Source organism: Dendrobates tinctorius, unplaced genomic scaffold (assembly GCF_039654945.1).
Source record: "Dendrobates tinctorius isolate UK_male_01 unplaced genomic scaffold, ASM3965494v1 ptg000432c, whole genome shotgun sequence".
NCBI classification, from domain to species: Eukaryota; Metazoa; Chordata; class Amphibia; order Anura; family Dendrobatidae; genus Dendrobates; species Dendrobates tinctorius.
This window is the reverse complement of record NW_027362095.1, coordinates 193,639-207,878: the sequence shown is the minus strand read 5'-3', so window position 1 is coordinate 207,878 and position 14,240 is coordinate 193,639. Positions and strand designations below refer to the sequence as shown.

General features: G+C 42.6%; 8 non-coding genes across 8 annotated transcripts; all 8 read right to left on the bottom strand.

Annotated features, from left to right (window-relative positions):
- Positions 1–3,306: 3,306 nt before the first annotated feature.
- TRNAV-CAC (transfer RNA valine (anticodon CAC)) lies at positions 3,307–3,379 on the bottom strand. The gene has a single exon. It is a non-coding gene; the product is annotated as a tRNA-Val (tRNA).
- A 5,284-nt stretch (positions 3,380–8,663) lies between these two features.
- On the bottom strand, positions 8,664–8,736 carry TRNAV-AAC (transfer RNA valine (anticodon AAC)). The gene has a single exon. It is a non-coding gene; the product is annotated as a tRNA-Val (tRNA).
- Positions 8,737–8,994: 258 nt separating this feature from the next.
- TRNAV-CAC (transfer RNA valine (anticodon CAC)) lies at positions 8,995–9,067 on the bottom strand. Its single transcript has one exon. It is a non-coding gene; the product is annotated as a tRNA-Val (tRNA).
- Positions 9,068–9,700: 633 nt separating this feature from the next.
- On the bottom strand, positions 9,701–9,773 carry TRNAV-CAC (transfer RNA valine (anticodon CAC)). Its single transcript has one exon. It is a non-coding gene; the product is annotated as a tRNA-Val (tRNA).
- An 86-nt stretch (positions 9,774–9,859) lies between these two features.
- On the bottom strand, positions 9,860–9,932 carry TRNAV-AAC (transfer RNA valine (anticodon AAC)). Its single transcript has one exon. It is a non-coding gene; the product is annotated as a tRNA-Val (tRNA).
- Positions 9,933–10,700: 768 nt separating this feature from the next.
- On the bottom strand, positions 10,701–10,773 carry TRNAV-UAC (transfer RNA valine (anticodon UAC)). Its single transcript has one exon. It is a non-coding gene; the product is annotated as a tRNA-Val (tRNA).
- A 97-nt stretch (positions 10,774–10,870) lies between these two features.
- Positions 10,871–10,943, bottom strand: TRNAV-CAC (transfer RNA valine (anticodon CAC)). The gene has a single exon. It is a non-coding gene; the product is annotated as a tRNA-Val (tRNA).
- A 2,420-nt stretch (positions 10,944–13,363) lies between these two features.
- On the bottom strand, positions 13,364–13,436 carry TRNAV-CAC (transfer RNA valine (anticodon CAC)). Its single transcript has one exon. It is a non-coding gene; the product is annotated as a tRNA-Val (tRNA).
- Between the last annotated feature and the right edge of the window lie 804 nt (positions 13,437–14,240).

Below are 14,240 nucleotides of genomic sequence, written 5' to 3'. Positions count from 1 at the left end.
TTGGGTAGAGAACTGCAGCATCAGATGATGCTGCCGTTCTCTACGGGCTGCAGGAATCCAATGACGGAAGGTAGGTATCCTTCCGCACTGTATTCCTCCGCCACTTAAAAAAAAAAAAGTCCCTAGTCTCACTTTATGCCATTGCTGTGTGGGAATTCCCACACAGCAATGGCATAAAGTGAGACTAGGGACTTTTTTTTTTTAAGTGGCGGAGGAATACAGTGCGGAAGGATACCTACCTTCCGTCATTGGATTCCTACAGCCCGTAGAGAACGGCAGCATCATCTGATGCTGCAGTTCTCTACCCAAGATCGTCGTGGGACACACTCGTGGACTGCTTCGGATCGTGGGTGAGTATTTTTGTGGTTTGTTATGTTAATATTTATCCCGGAATAGACAATGGCTTCGGGGAACAATGTGACAAGTATTGGTAAGTATGTTACTCTATGTTATATGTACTGTATGTCTATGTATGTATTGTATGAATGTATTGTATGTATGTAGTATATATGTGGTATGTATGTAGCATGTAGTATGTATGTGGTATGTATGTAGCATGCATGTAGTATGTATGTAGCATGCATGTAGCATGCATGTAGTATGTATGTAGTATGTATGTAGCATGTATGTAGCATGCAGTATGTATGTAGTATATATGTAGTATGTATGTAGTATATATGTAGTATGTAGTATGTATGTAGCATGCATGTAGTATATATGTAGTATGTATGTAGCATGCATGTAGTATGTATGTAGCATGTAGTATATATGTAGCATGCAGCATGTATGTAGTATGTATGTAGTATATATGTAGTATGCATGTAGTATGTATGTAGTATGTATGTAGCATGCAGTATGTATGTAGCATGTATGTAGTATGTATGTAGTATATATGTAGTATGTATGTAGCATGCATGTAGTATGTATGTAGTATGTATGTAGCATGCAGTATGTAGCATGTATGTAGTATGTATGTAGTATGTATGTATGTAGTATGTATGTAGCATGCAGTATGTATGTAGCATGTATGTATGTAGTATATATGTAGTATGTATGTAGTATGTATGTAGTATGTATGTAGCATGCAGTATGTATGTAGCATGTATGTAGTATGCATGTAGTATGTATGTAGCATGTAGTATGTATGTAGCATGCATGTAGTATTTTTTTTTTTTTTTTTTTTTTTTTAACATTTAACACATTAGCCGGATGATGGGACTACTACTGTCCCATCATTGGCTAATGTGTCAATCACTGTCATGGTAGCAGGCATCGCCCGATGGGACTTGTAGTCCCATCGGACGATGCTTGCACAGACCCCCGGACATCAGCACAGCCCCCCGGCAGGCCGGCACAGCCCCCCGGCAGGCCGGTACAGACCCCCACAGGGTGCACAGACCACCGGCAGGCCGGCACAGCCCCCCGGCAGGCCGGTACAGACCCCGGGCAGTCCACACAGCCCCCCGGCAGGCCGGCACAGCCCCCCGGCAGGCCGGCAGAGACCCCCGGAAGGCCCGAAATGACGGCGCATCATGATGCGCACACACCGCGCATCATGATGACGTCAGGCCGTCAATCAACTGAACTTCCGATTCCGATGCCGAATTCCGATATTGAAAAAATATCGGAAGTCGGTATCGGAATTCCGATACAGCAAGTATCGGCCGATACCCGATACTTGCGGTATCGGAATGCTCAACACTACCTGTCACGTGTGAGGCGAACGTGATAACCGCTACACTACAGAAACCGGATGCAAGCGCTTACTGTGGTGACAACAAGCAATCGAGATCAAGAACTGAAAGTCAATAGCTTGGATACCAAAGGGTAAGGCTAGTTTCACACTTGCTTTTTTTTGCAGCGCGTTTTTCCCACAAAAAAACGCATTTAAAAAACGCATAAAAAAGCATACAGATGCTGCGTTTTTTTCAAGCATTTTTATGAGCATGCATGAAAAAAATGCAGCGTTTTTATGCGTTTGTATGTGTTTTTAGTGCGTTTTTACCGCGTTTGCGTTTTTTTCCAACATTAGGTGGCCTCTCACACTAACCCAAACCATGACTTTACTAACCCTAACCCTGACCCTAACCCTAACCCTAACCCTGACCCTAACCCTAACCCTGACCCTAACCCTGACCCTAACCCTAACCCTAACCCTGACCCTAACCCTAACCCTAACTCTTAACCAAACCATACCCTGATCCTAACCCTAACCCTAACCCTGACCCTGACCCTAACCCTAACCCTTAACCAAACCATACCCTGATCCTAACCCTAACCCTGACCCTGACCCTAACCCTAACCCTAACCCTGACCCTAACCCTAACCCTAACCCTGACCCTAACCTTAACCCTGACCCTAACCCTAACCCTGACCCTGACCCTAACCCTAACCCTTAACCAAACCATACCCTGATCCTAACCCTAACCCTGACCCTGACCCTAGCCCTGACCCTAACCCTAACCCTAACCCTTAACCAAACCATACCCTGATCCTAACCCTAACCCTGACCCTGACCCTAACCCTAACCCTTAACCAAACCATACCCTGACCCTAACCCTAACCCTAACCCTAAACCCCCTTAACTAACCCTAACTCTAACCCAAACCCCTAAATTCCATTGTCTAAACTAATGGTAAAAAAAAAAACGCATGTGCAAAAAAACGCATACATAAGCATGCCAATGCGCACATATGCTCACCATAGACTTATAATGGGTGTCTTGCTGTAAAAAAATGCATTGCGCGTGCATGCATTGTTTTGAGGCAAGTCGGACGCTCAAAAAATGCAACAGGTTGCATTTTGTGCACCCGAGCGCATACCGCAAAAAAACGCATGCGCGGTAAAAAGAGTACAAACGCATGTGTATGCGCACATAAGCGCATCCCATGCAAAGTATAGGAGAAAAAAAACGCATGCGCTATTTAGCGCTAAAATACCGCGAAAAAAAACACAAATGTGAAACCAGCCTATCAGCGTGTATCTGCCCAGTTTCGAACTGGGGACCTTTCGCGTGTTAGGCAAACGTGATAACCACTACACTACAGAATCGAGCTGCGGAAGGTTACTGTGGTCATGATGAGCCATCGAGAACAAAGACTCAACGTCAAAAGCTTTAATATCAACACCTAACGTCATGCTTCTATCCTGTTTCTAACTGAGGACCTTTCGCGTGTAAAGCGAACGTGATAACCGCTACACTACAGAAACCAACCGATTCAACCAAACAAAAAATGCTGTGGTCATGGCAAGCAATAAAGAACAAGCACTGAACGTCAAAAAGATCGTTTTCCCAGAGAAAAGCTGTGTTTCTACCCAGTTTCGAACTGGGGACCTTTCGCGTGTGAGGCGAACGTGATAACCGCTACACTACAGAAACGGGATGCAAGCGCTTACTGTGGTGACAACAAGCAATTGAGATCAAGACCTGAAAGTCAAAAGCTTGGATACCAAAGGGTAACAGCGTGTTTCTGCCCAGTTTCGAACTAGGGACCTTTCGCGTGTTAGGCGAACGTGATAACCACGACACTACAGAAACCGGCTGTGGAAGGTTACTGTGGTCATGACGAGCCATCGAGAACAAAGACTCAACGTCAAAAGCTTTAATATCAACGCCTAATGTCATGCTTCTATCCAGTTTCAAACTGGGAACCGTTCGCGTGTGAGGTGAACGTGACAACCACTACACTTCAGAAACTCCATGCAAAGCTAAAGATGTTTAAACATGCTGAAATGAACTTGAAAAAGAAAAAAACAGCCAGCCAAAGTCAAGAGGTCTTCCTCTATGTCTGAAGACAGGACAAAGTGCATTTTGCAACACAGGAACCTTTCATTTGTCAGGCTATTGGAAAAAAGAACAAACAGGGAAACAAAACCATTTTCCACAAAACATTCTCATGCCTTTGTCCAAAAGCCAAAAAGAAAAAGCACCTAGATGCCTGCTTTCGCACCTTGATCCTATCAGGTGTTACTTGAATTAGAATCATAGAGTTGGAAGGGACCTCCTGGGCCATCTGGTCCAACCCCCTGCTCAAAGCAGGATTCGCTAAATCATCCCAGTCAGATATCTGTCCAGCCTCTGTTTGAAGACTTCCAATGAAGGAGAACTCACTACTTCTCGTGTCAGCCTGTTCCACTCATTGATCACTCTAACTGTCAACAAGTTTTTTCTAATATCTAATCTGTGTCTCCTCCCATTCAGTTTCATCCCATTGCTTCTAGTCTTTCCTTGTGCAAATGAGAATAAATTTGATCCTTCTACAATGTGACAGCCCTTTAGATATTTGTATACAGCTATTAAGTCTCCTCTCAGTCTTCTCTTTTGCAAACTAAACATTCCCAAATCCTGCAACCTTTCCTCATAAGACAGGGTTTGCAGACCGGTCACCATTCTGGTCGCTCTTTTCTGAACTTGCTCCAGTTTGTTGATGTCTTTTTTAAAATGTGGTGCCCAAAACTGGACACAATATTCCAGATGAGGTCTGACCAAAGAGGAGTAGAGGGAAATAATGACTTCACGTGATCTAGACTGTATGCTTCTGTTAATACATCCTAGAATTGCATTTGCCTTTTTTGCTGCTGCATCACACTGTTGACTCATATTCAGTCTGTGATCTATTAGTATACCCAAGTCTTTTTCACATGTGCTGTCACTTAGCCCTATTCCTCCCATTCTATATATGCTTTTTTCATTTTTATTGCCCAGATGTAGTACTTTGCATTTCTCCCTGTTAAAAACCATTCTGTTAGTTGCTGCCCACTTCTCCAGTTTATTTAAATCTTTTTGAATCCTCTCTCTCTCTTCTCTAGTATTAGCTATCCCTCCTAGCTTTGTGTCATCAGCAAATTTAATCAGTTTACCCTCAATTCCTTCATCTAAATCATTGATAAAGATGTTGAACAATACAGGGCCCAGGACAGAGCCCTGTGGTACCCCACTTGAGACACTCTTCCAACTGGATGTTCAGCCATTTACGACCACTCTTTGGGTCCGATCACTAAGCCAGTTATGAATCCACCTAACAGTTGCCTTGTCCATTCCATACTTAGTCATTTTTTCAATAAGGATTGTATGAGAGACTTTGTCAAATGCTTTGCTGAAGTCAAGATATACTATATCTACAGCATTTCCTTGATCCACCCAATCAGTGATACCATCATAGAAGGAAATTAAATTAGTGTGACATGACTTATTAGTTACAAACCCATGCTGACTCTGTATAATCACTTCATTCTTATCCAGGTATTGACATACATGTTGTTTAATAATTTGTTCAAAGATCTTTCCTGGTATAGAAGTCAGACTCACCAGCCTATAGTTGCCTGGGTCCACCTTCTTCCCCTTTTTGAAGATAGGAACAACATTTGCTCTTCTCCAGTCTTCTGGCACTCTGGGGTGTAATTCATCTGGACCTGGAGACTTGAATTCATTTAGGTTAGCTAAGTGTTTTCTCACTATCTTTCTGTTTATAGATATCCTGGATTCTTCTATTCCCTTAATAGCACAGTGAATAACAGTTGATGTTACATTTCCTTTCTGAGAGAAAACAGATGCAAAATAGGAATTTAAAAGTTCAGCCTTCTCAACATCCTGTCTTACCATTTCATCATTTTCATCCTGTAAAAATCCTATAGCATCTTTGACTTTTCTTTTACTTTTGACATATCCCCAAAATCCTTTATTATTGCTTTTGACATCTCTTGCAAGCCTCAATTCATTTTCAGCTTTAGCTAATCTGATTTGTGCCCTGCAGGTTCTGCAGACAGAATTATATTCTTCTTTAGATATGCCTCCGTCTTTCCATTTTATAAACATTTTTTTCTTCCTTTTTAGCATGTGCTTAAGTTCTGTGTTCATCCATCCTGGTTTCCTTAAATGCTTCCTATTCTTCCCTCTTTTCGGAATTGTTAACAACTGTGCTTTGAGAATTTCATTTTTCAAGATTTCCCATCCTTCCTGGACATTTTTGTCTTTAAGGATATCCAGCCATTGGATCCCTCCAATTCTCTTTCTGAATCCCTTAAAATCTGCCTTTCTGAAATCTAACCTTGACGTCTGAGTCTTCACAGGTCTTCCGCCTCTAGTTATCCAAAATTCTAAAATAGCATGGTCGCTACCTCCTAGGGTCCCAGCCACTTTTACCTCCTCAACCATTTCCTCCCTGTTTATAAGGATCAGATCCAAGGTAGCAGTTCCCCTTGTTTTCTCCCTTACCTTTTGGAAGATAAAGTTGTCAGCAAGAGAGGATAAGAATTTCCTTGACCTGTTAGTTTTGCCTGAGAGAGATTCCCAACAAATGTCTGGATAGTTGAAATCTCCCATGACAACTATGTCATATTTTTTGGAGAACTTGGCCATTTGATGCATAAAGAGTTCATCCATATCTTCAGCTTGCACAGGCGGCCTGTAGTAAATGCCTACAATGGTGTCCTTTCCATTGTACTGTCCTTGTATTCTTACCCAAACAGTTTCCACAGAACTCCCAGTCTCTGAAGCTTCAATCTCTGTGCAGATATACGCGTTTCTAACATACAATGCGACACCCCCTCCTCGTTTATCAAGTCTGTTTCTTGCAAATAAGTTGTATCCTTCTAGTCTTGTATTCCAATCATGTGTATTGTCCCACCAAGTTTCGGTGATTCCAATGACATCATATTTCTTTTCCTGTGTTAGTAGTTCCAATTCTCCTTGTTTGTTGCCCATGCTTTGTGCATTAGTATAGAAACATTTTAGTTTGTGATTGGTTTCTCTTTCTCCAATATTTTTATTAATTAGATTCTTTCGTCTTTGTTCTTCCTTTCCACTTCTAATAGCAGAGTTCTCAATAGCATTTGTCAGGTGTATGGCTTTTTCTGGTCTTTTGCTTCCCTTCCCATGTTGTTCTAGTTTAAAGCTCTCCTTACAAGTGTAGCAAGGTGACTTCCAAATACCTGCTTTCCAGTCTTCGTAAGGTGCACCCCATCTCTAGCAAGTAGTCCATCGTATAAGTAGTTCACTCCGTGATCCAGAAATCCAAATCGTTGCTGACGGCACCATCGACGTAGCCAGTTGTTCACCTGCAGAATCTTATTCCACCTCCTTGTTCCATGGCCATCCACTGGGAGGATGGAAGAGAAGACCACCTGCGCTCCCAGTTCTTTCACTTTCTTGCCTAAGTCTTCAAAGTCTCTGCAGATGGTTTCCAGGTCGTTTCTTGTGGTGTCATTTGTTCCCACATGTAGTAGCAGGAATGGATAGTCATCTGTAGGTCTGAAGAGTCCTGATATCCTGTCAGACACATCTTTAATTTTTGCACCTGGAAGACAGCACATTTCTCTTGAAGTTATATCCGGTCTGCAGATAGCGGCCTCTGTTCCTCTCAACAGGGAATCCCCCATGACCACCACTCTCCGTTTCTTCTTCACAACATTTTTCTTTCTCCATCTAGGAGGACTCTGAAGGCGTACAAGGTTGCTGTTTGTTGGCAAAGTCTTATCCTGATGTATTTCGTCATCGTTTTCCTGCGTGAGAGCCTGGTACTGGTTTCTGAGCAGTATGGGTGCTGACTGCCTCCTGATCCTCCTGCTTCTCTGGGTCACATGTCTCCATTCCTCTGTTTATTCAGGTGCACTTCGAATTTCTTCTCTTTCTGTAACATGAAGAGATAATTCTGCCCTGTCCAAGAACTCTTCACCTTCCTTAATGATCTTCAACGTAGCTAACCTCTCTTCGAGATTTTGCAACTTTTCCTCCAACAGGGTCACAAGCTTGCATTTGTGGCAAGAGAAGTTTGGCTTTTCCACTGGTAAATCTGTAAACATGTAGCAAGAAATGCAGCTCACCAAATGGCTCCTGGCCTCTTCCATCTTGAGATTTCTTAAAAATGATGAAAGAAGAGCAAAAATTTTTCCGATTTCCTCTTTTCAGCTGCAACGGCCAAAACCCAGTGATCGTTGAGCTCACGGAGACTCTTCACTTATCCCAGAAGGCACTGGGAATATGCAAATGATCTCCTCAAGACTCTTCCCCTGGAACACTTAGACACTGTCAAAAACACACATGCTTGCCAAAAGCAAAAAAGGGTAGAAATAATCACATTGGTAAAAGTAATGCTCATTAAACCAGCAATAGAATATGCTAACTAATGCTAATTAAGCCAACAATATACGTTTGTGATCAAAATAAAGAAAAGACACATGTTTCTGCCCGGGATCAAAACAGGGAACTTTCAGGAGGATGGCAAACAGGACAATCACTACACTACAGTAACCAGACAAGAGCGTTTACTGTGGTCATGGCAAGCATTAAAGATCAAGCACTCATTGTCAAAAGCGCTAGTTTGCAAGAGAAACGCTGTGTTTCTGCCCAGTTTCGAAGTGAGGACCTTCCGCGTGTAAAGCGAACATGATACCCGCTACACTACAGAAACCAACCGATTCTAAAAAACAAAAAGTGCTGTGGTCATGACAAGCAATAAAAAACAAGCACTGAAAGTCAAAAAGATCGTTATCCAAGAGAAAAGCTGTGTTTCTGCCCAGTTTCGAACTGGGGACTTTTCGCGTGTGAGGTGAACGTGATAGCCTCTACACTACAGAAACCAGAAGCAAGCGTTTAATGTGGTGACAACAAGCAATCGAGATCAAGAACTGAAAGACAAAAGCTTGGATACTAAAGGGTAACATCGTGTTTCTGCCCAGTTTCGAACTGGGGACCTTTCGCGTGTTAGGCGAACGTGATAACCACTACACTACAGAAACCGGCTGCGGAAGGTTACTGTGGTCATGACGAGCCATCGAGAACAAAGACTCAACGTCAAAAGCTTTAGCATCAACGCCTAATGTCATGCTTCTATCCAGTTTCGAACTGAGGACCTTTCGTGTGTAAAGCAAACGTGATAACCGCTACACTACAGAAACCAACCGATTAAAAAAAAAACAAAAAATGCTGTGGTCATGGCAAGCAATAAAGAACAAGCACTGAAAGTCAAAAAGATTGTTTTCCAAGAGAAAAAGCTGTGTTTCTGCCCAGTTTCGAACTGGGGACCTTTCGCGTGTGAGGCGAACGTGAGAACCGCTACACTACAGAAACCAGATGCAAGCGCTTTCTGTGGTGACAACAAGCAATCGAGATCAAGAACTGAAAGTCAAAAGCTTGGATACGAAAGGGTAACAGCGTGTTAGATGCCTGCTTTCGCACCTTTATCCTATCAGGTGTTACTTGAATTAGGAACACTTAGACACTGTCAAAAACACACATGCTTGCCAAGAGCAAAAACGGGTAGAAATAATCACATTGGTAAAAGTAATGCTCATTAAACCAACAATAGAATATGCTAACTAAGGCTAATTAAGCCAACAATATACGTTTGTGATCAAAATAAAGAAAAGCCACATGTTTCTGCCCGGGATCAAAAGAGGGAACTTTCAGGAGGATGGCAAACAGGACAATCACTACACTACAGTAACCAGACAAGAGCGTTTACTGTGGTCATGGCAAGCATTAAAGATCAAGCACTCATTGTCAAAAGGGCTAGTTTGCAAGAGGAAAGCTGTGTTACTACCCAGTTTCGAACTGAGGACCTTTCGCGTGTAAAGCGAACTTGATAACCGTTACACTACAGAAACAAACCAATTCAAACAAAAGAAAAATGCTGTGGTCATGGCAAGCAATAAAGAACAAGCACTGAAAGTCAAAAAGATCGTTTTCCAAGAGAAGAAGCTGTGTTTCTGCCCAGTTTCGAACTGGGGACCTTTCGCGTGTGAGGCGAACGTGATAACCGCTACACTACAGAAACCGGATGCAAGTGCTTACTGTGGTGACAACAAGCAATCGAGATCAAGAACTGAAAGTCAAAAGCTTGGATACCAAAGGGTAACAGCGTGTTTCTGCCCAGTTTCGAACTGGGGACCTTTCGCGTGTTAGGCGAACGTGATAACCACTACACTACAGAAACCGGCTGCGGAAGGTTACTGTGGTCATGACGAGCCATCGAGAACAAAGACTCAACGTCAAAAGCTTTAATATCAATGCCTAATGTCATGCTTCTATCTAGTTTCGAACTGGGGACCGTTCGCGAGTGAGGTGAACGTGACAACCACTACACTTCAGAAACTCCATGCAAAAGTAAAGATGTTTAAACATGCTGAAATGAACTTGAAAAAGAAAAAAACAGCCAGCCAAAGTCAAGAGGTCTTCCTCTATGTCTGAAGACAGGACAAAGTGCATTTTGCAACACAGGAACCTTTCATTTGTCAGGCTATTGGAGAAAAAGAACAAACAGGGAAACAAAACCATGCTCCACAAAACATTCTCATGCCTTTGTCCAAAAGCCAAAAAGAAAAAGCACCTAGATGCCTGCTTTCGCACCTTGATCCTATCAGGTGTTACTTGAATTAGGAACACTTAGACACTGTTAAAAACACACATGCTTGCCAAAAGCAAAAACGGGTAGAAATAATCACATTGGTAAAAGTAATGCTCATTAAACCAGCAATAGAATATGCTAACTAAGGCTAATTAAGCCAACAATATACGTTTGTGATCAAAATAAAGAAAAGCCACATGTTTCTGCCCGGGATCAAAACAGGGAACTTTCAGGAGGATGGCAAACAGGACAATCACTACACTACAGTAACCAGACAAGAGCGTTTACTGTGGTCATGGCAAGCATTAAAGATCAAGCACTCATTGTCAAAAGCGCTAGTTTGCAAGAGGAACGCTGTGTTTCTGCCCAGTTTCGAACTGAGGACCTTTCGAGTGTAAAGCGAACGTGATAACCGCTACACTACAGAAACCAACCAATTCAAACAAACAAAAAATGCTGTGGTCATGGCAAGCAATAAAGAACAAGCACTGAAAGTCAAAAAGATCATTTTTCAAGAGAAAATGCAGTGTTTCTGCCCAGTTTTGAACTGGGGACCTTTCGCGTGTGAGGCGAACGTGATAACCGCTACACTACAGAAACCAGAAGCAAGCGCTTATTGTGGTGACAACAAGCAATCAAGATCAAGAACTGAAAGTCAAAAGCTTGGATACCAAAGGGTAACAGCGTGTTTCTGCCCAGTTTCGAACTGGGGACCTTTCACGTGTTAGACAAACGTGATAACCACTACCCTACAGAAACCGGATGCGGAAGGTTACTGTGGTCATGACGAGCCATCGAGAACAAAGACTCAACGTCAAAAGCTTTAATATCAATGCCTAATGTCATGCTTCTATCCAGTTTCGAACTGAGGACCTTTTGCATGTAAGGCGAACGTGATAACCACTACACTACAGAAACCAGCTGCGGAAGGTTACTGTGGTCATGACGAGCCATCGAGAACAAAGACTCAACGTCAAAAGCTTTTATATCAACGCCTAATGTCATGCTTCTATCCAGTTTCGAACTGGGGACCGTTCGCGCGTGAGGTGAACGTGACAACCACTACACTTCAGAAACTCAATGCAAAGCTAAAGATGTTTAAACATGCTGAAATGAACTTGAAAAAGAAAAAAACAGCCAGCCAAAGTCAAGAGGTCTTCCTCTATGTCTGAAGACATGACAAAGTGCATTTTGCAACACAGGAACCTTTCATTTGTCAGGCTATTGGAGAAAAAGAACAAACAGGGAAACAAAACCATGCTCCACAAAACATTCTCATGCCTTTGTCCAAAAGCCAAAAAGAAAAAGCACCTAGATGCCTGCTTTCGCACCTTGATCCTATCAGGTGTTACTTGAATTAGGAACACTTAGACACTGTCAAAAACACACATGCTTGCCAAAAGCAAAAACGGGTAGAAATAATCACATTGGTAAAAGTAATGCTCATTAAACCAGCAATAGAATATGCTAACTAAGGCTAATTAAGCCAACAATATACGTTTGTGATCAAAATAAAGAAAAGCCACATGTTTCTGCCCGGAATCAAAACAGGGAACTTTCAGGAGGATGGCAAACAGGACAATCACTACACTACAGTAACCAGACAAGAGCGTTTACTGTGGTCATGGCAAGCATTAAAGATCAAGCACTCATTGTCAAAAGCTCTAGTTTGCAAGAGGAACGCTGTGTTTCTGCCCAGTTTCGAACTGAGGACCTTTCTCGTGTAAAGCAAACGTGACAACCGCTACACTACAGAAACCAACCGATTCAAACAAAAAAAAATGCTGTGGTCATGGCAAGCAATAAAGAACAAGCACTGAAAGTCAAAAAGATCGTTTTCCAAGAGAAAACGGTATGTTTCTGCCCAGTTTCGAACTGACGAGCTTTCGCGTGTGAGGCGAATGTGATAACCGCTACACTACAGAAACCAGATGCAAGTGCTTACTGTGGTGACAACAAGCAATCGAGATCAAGAACTGAAAGTCAAAAGCTTGGATACCAAACGGTAACAGCGTGTTTCTGCCCAGTTTCGAACTGGGGACCTTTCGCGTGTTAGGCGAATGTGATAACCACTACACTAAAGAAACCGGCTGCGGAAGGTTACTGTGGTCATGACGAGCCATCGAGAACAAAGACTCAACTTCAAAAGCTTTAATATCAACGCCTAATGTCATGCTTCTGTCCAGTTTCGAACTGGGGACCGTTCATGTGTGAGGTGAACGTGACAACAACTACACTTCAGAAACTCCATGCAAAGCTAAAGATGTTTAAACATGCTGAAATGAACTTGAAAAAGAAAAAAACATACAGCCAAAATCAAGAGGTCTTCCTCTATGTCTGAAGACAGGACAAAGTGCATTTTGCAACACAGGAACCTTTCATTTGTCAGGCTATTGGAAAAAAGAACAAACAGGGAAACAAAACCATGCTCCACAAAACATTCTCATGCCTTTGTCCAAAAGCCAAAAAGAAAAGCACCTAGATGCCTGCTTTCGCACCTTGATCCTATCAGGTGTTACTTGAATTAGGAACACTTAGACACTGTCAAAAACACACATGCTTGCCAAAAGCAAAAACGGGTAGAAATAATCACATTGGTAAAAGTAATGCTCATTAAACCAGCAATAGAATATGCTAACTAAGGCTAATTAAGCCAACAATATACGTTTGTGATCAAAATAAAGAAAAGCCACATGTTTCTGCCCGGGATCAAAACAGGGAACTTTCAGGATGATGGCAAACAGGACAATTACTACACTACAGTAACCAGACAAGAGCGTTTACTGTGGTCATGGCAAGCATTAAAGATCAAGCACTCATTGTCAAAAGCGCAAGTTTGCAAGAGAAACTCTGTTTCTGCCCAGTTTCGAACTGAGGAACTTTCACGTGTAAAGCAAATGTGATAACCGTTACACTACAGAAACCAACCGATTCAAATAAACAAAAAATGCTGTGGTCATGGCAAGCAATAAAGAACAAGCACTGAAAGTCAAAAGGATCATTTTCCAAGAGAAAAGCTGTGTTTCTACCCAGTTTCGAACTGGGGACCTTTCGCGTGTGAGGCGAACGTGATAACCGCTACACTACAGAAACCAGAAGCAAGCACTTACTGTGGTGACAACAAGCAATCGAGATCAAGAACTGAAAGTCAAAAGCTTGGATACCAAAGGGTAACAGCATGTTTCTGCCCAGTTTCAAACTGGGTACCCTTCGCGTGTTAGGCGAACGTGATAACCACTACACTACAGAAACCAGATGCAAGTCCTTACTGTGGTGACAACAAGCAATCGAGATCAAGAACTGAAAGTCAAAAGCTTGGATACCAAAGGGTAACAGCATGTTTCTGCCCAGTTTCGTACTGGGGACCCTTCGCGTGTTAGGCGAACGTGATAACCACTACACTAAACCAGGGGAAGAGTCTTGAGGAGATCATTTGCATATTCCCAGTGCCTTCTGGGATAAGTGAAGAGTCTCCGCGAGCTCAACGATCACTGGGTTTTGACCGTTGCAGCTGAAAAGAGGAAATCGGAAAACCAGGGGAAGAGTCTTGAGGAGATCATTTGCATATTCCCAGTGCCTTCTGGGATGAGTGAAGAGTCTCCGCGAGCTCAACGATCACTGGGTTTTGGCCGTTGCAGCTGAAAAGAGGAAATCGGAAAACCAGGGGAAGAGTCTTGAGGAGATCATTTGCATATTCCCAGTGCCTTCTGGGATAAGTGAAGAGTCTCCGCGAGCTCAACGATCACTGGGTTTTGGCCGTTGCAGCTGAAAAGAGGAAATTGGAAAAACCGGGCGCCTATCGGCGCGCGAAATTTGGCTCATCTTTCATTGTTTTTAAGAAATCCCAAGATGGAAGAGGCCAGGAGCCATTTGGTGAGCTGCATTTCTTGCTACATG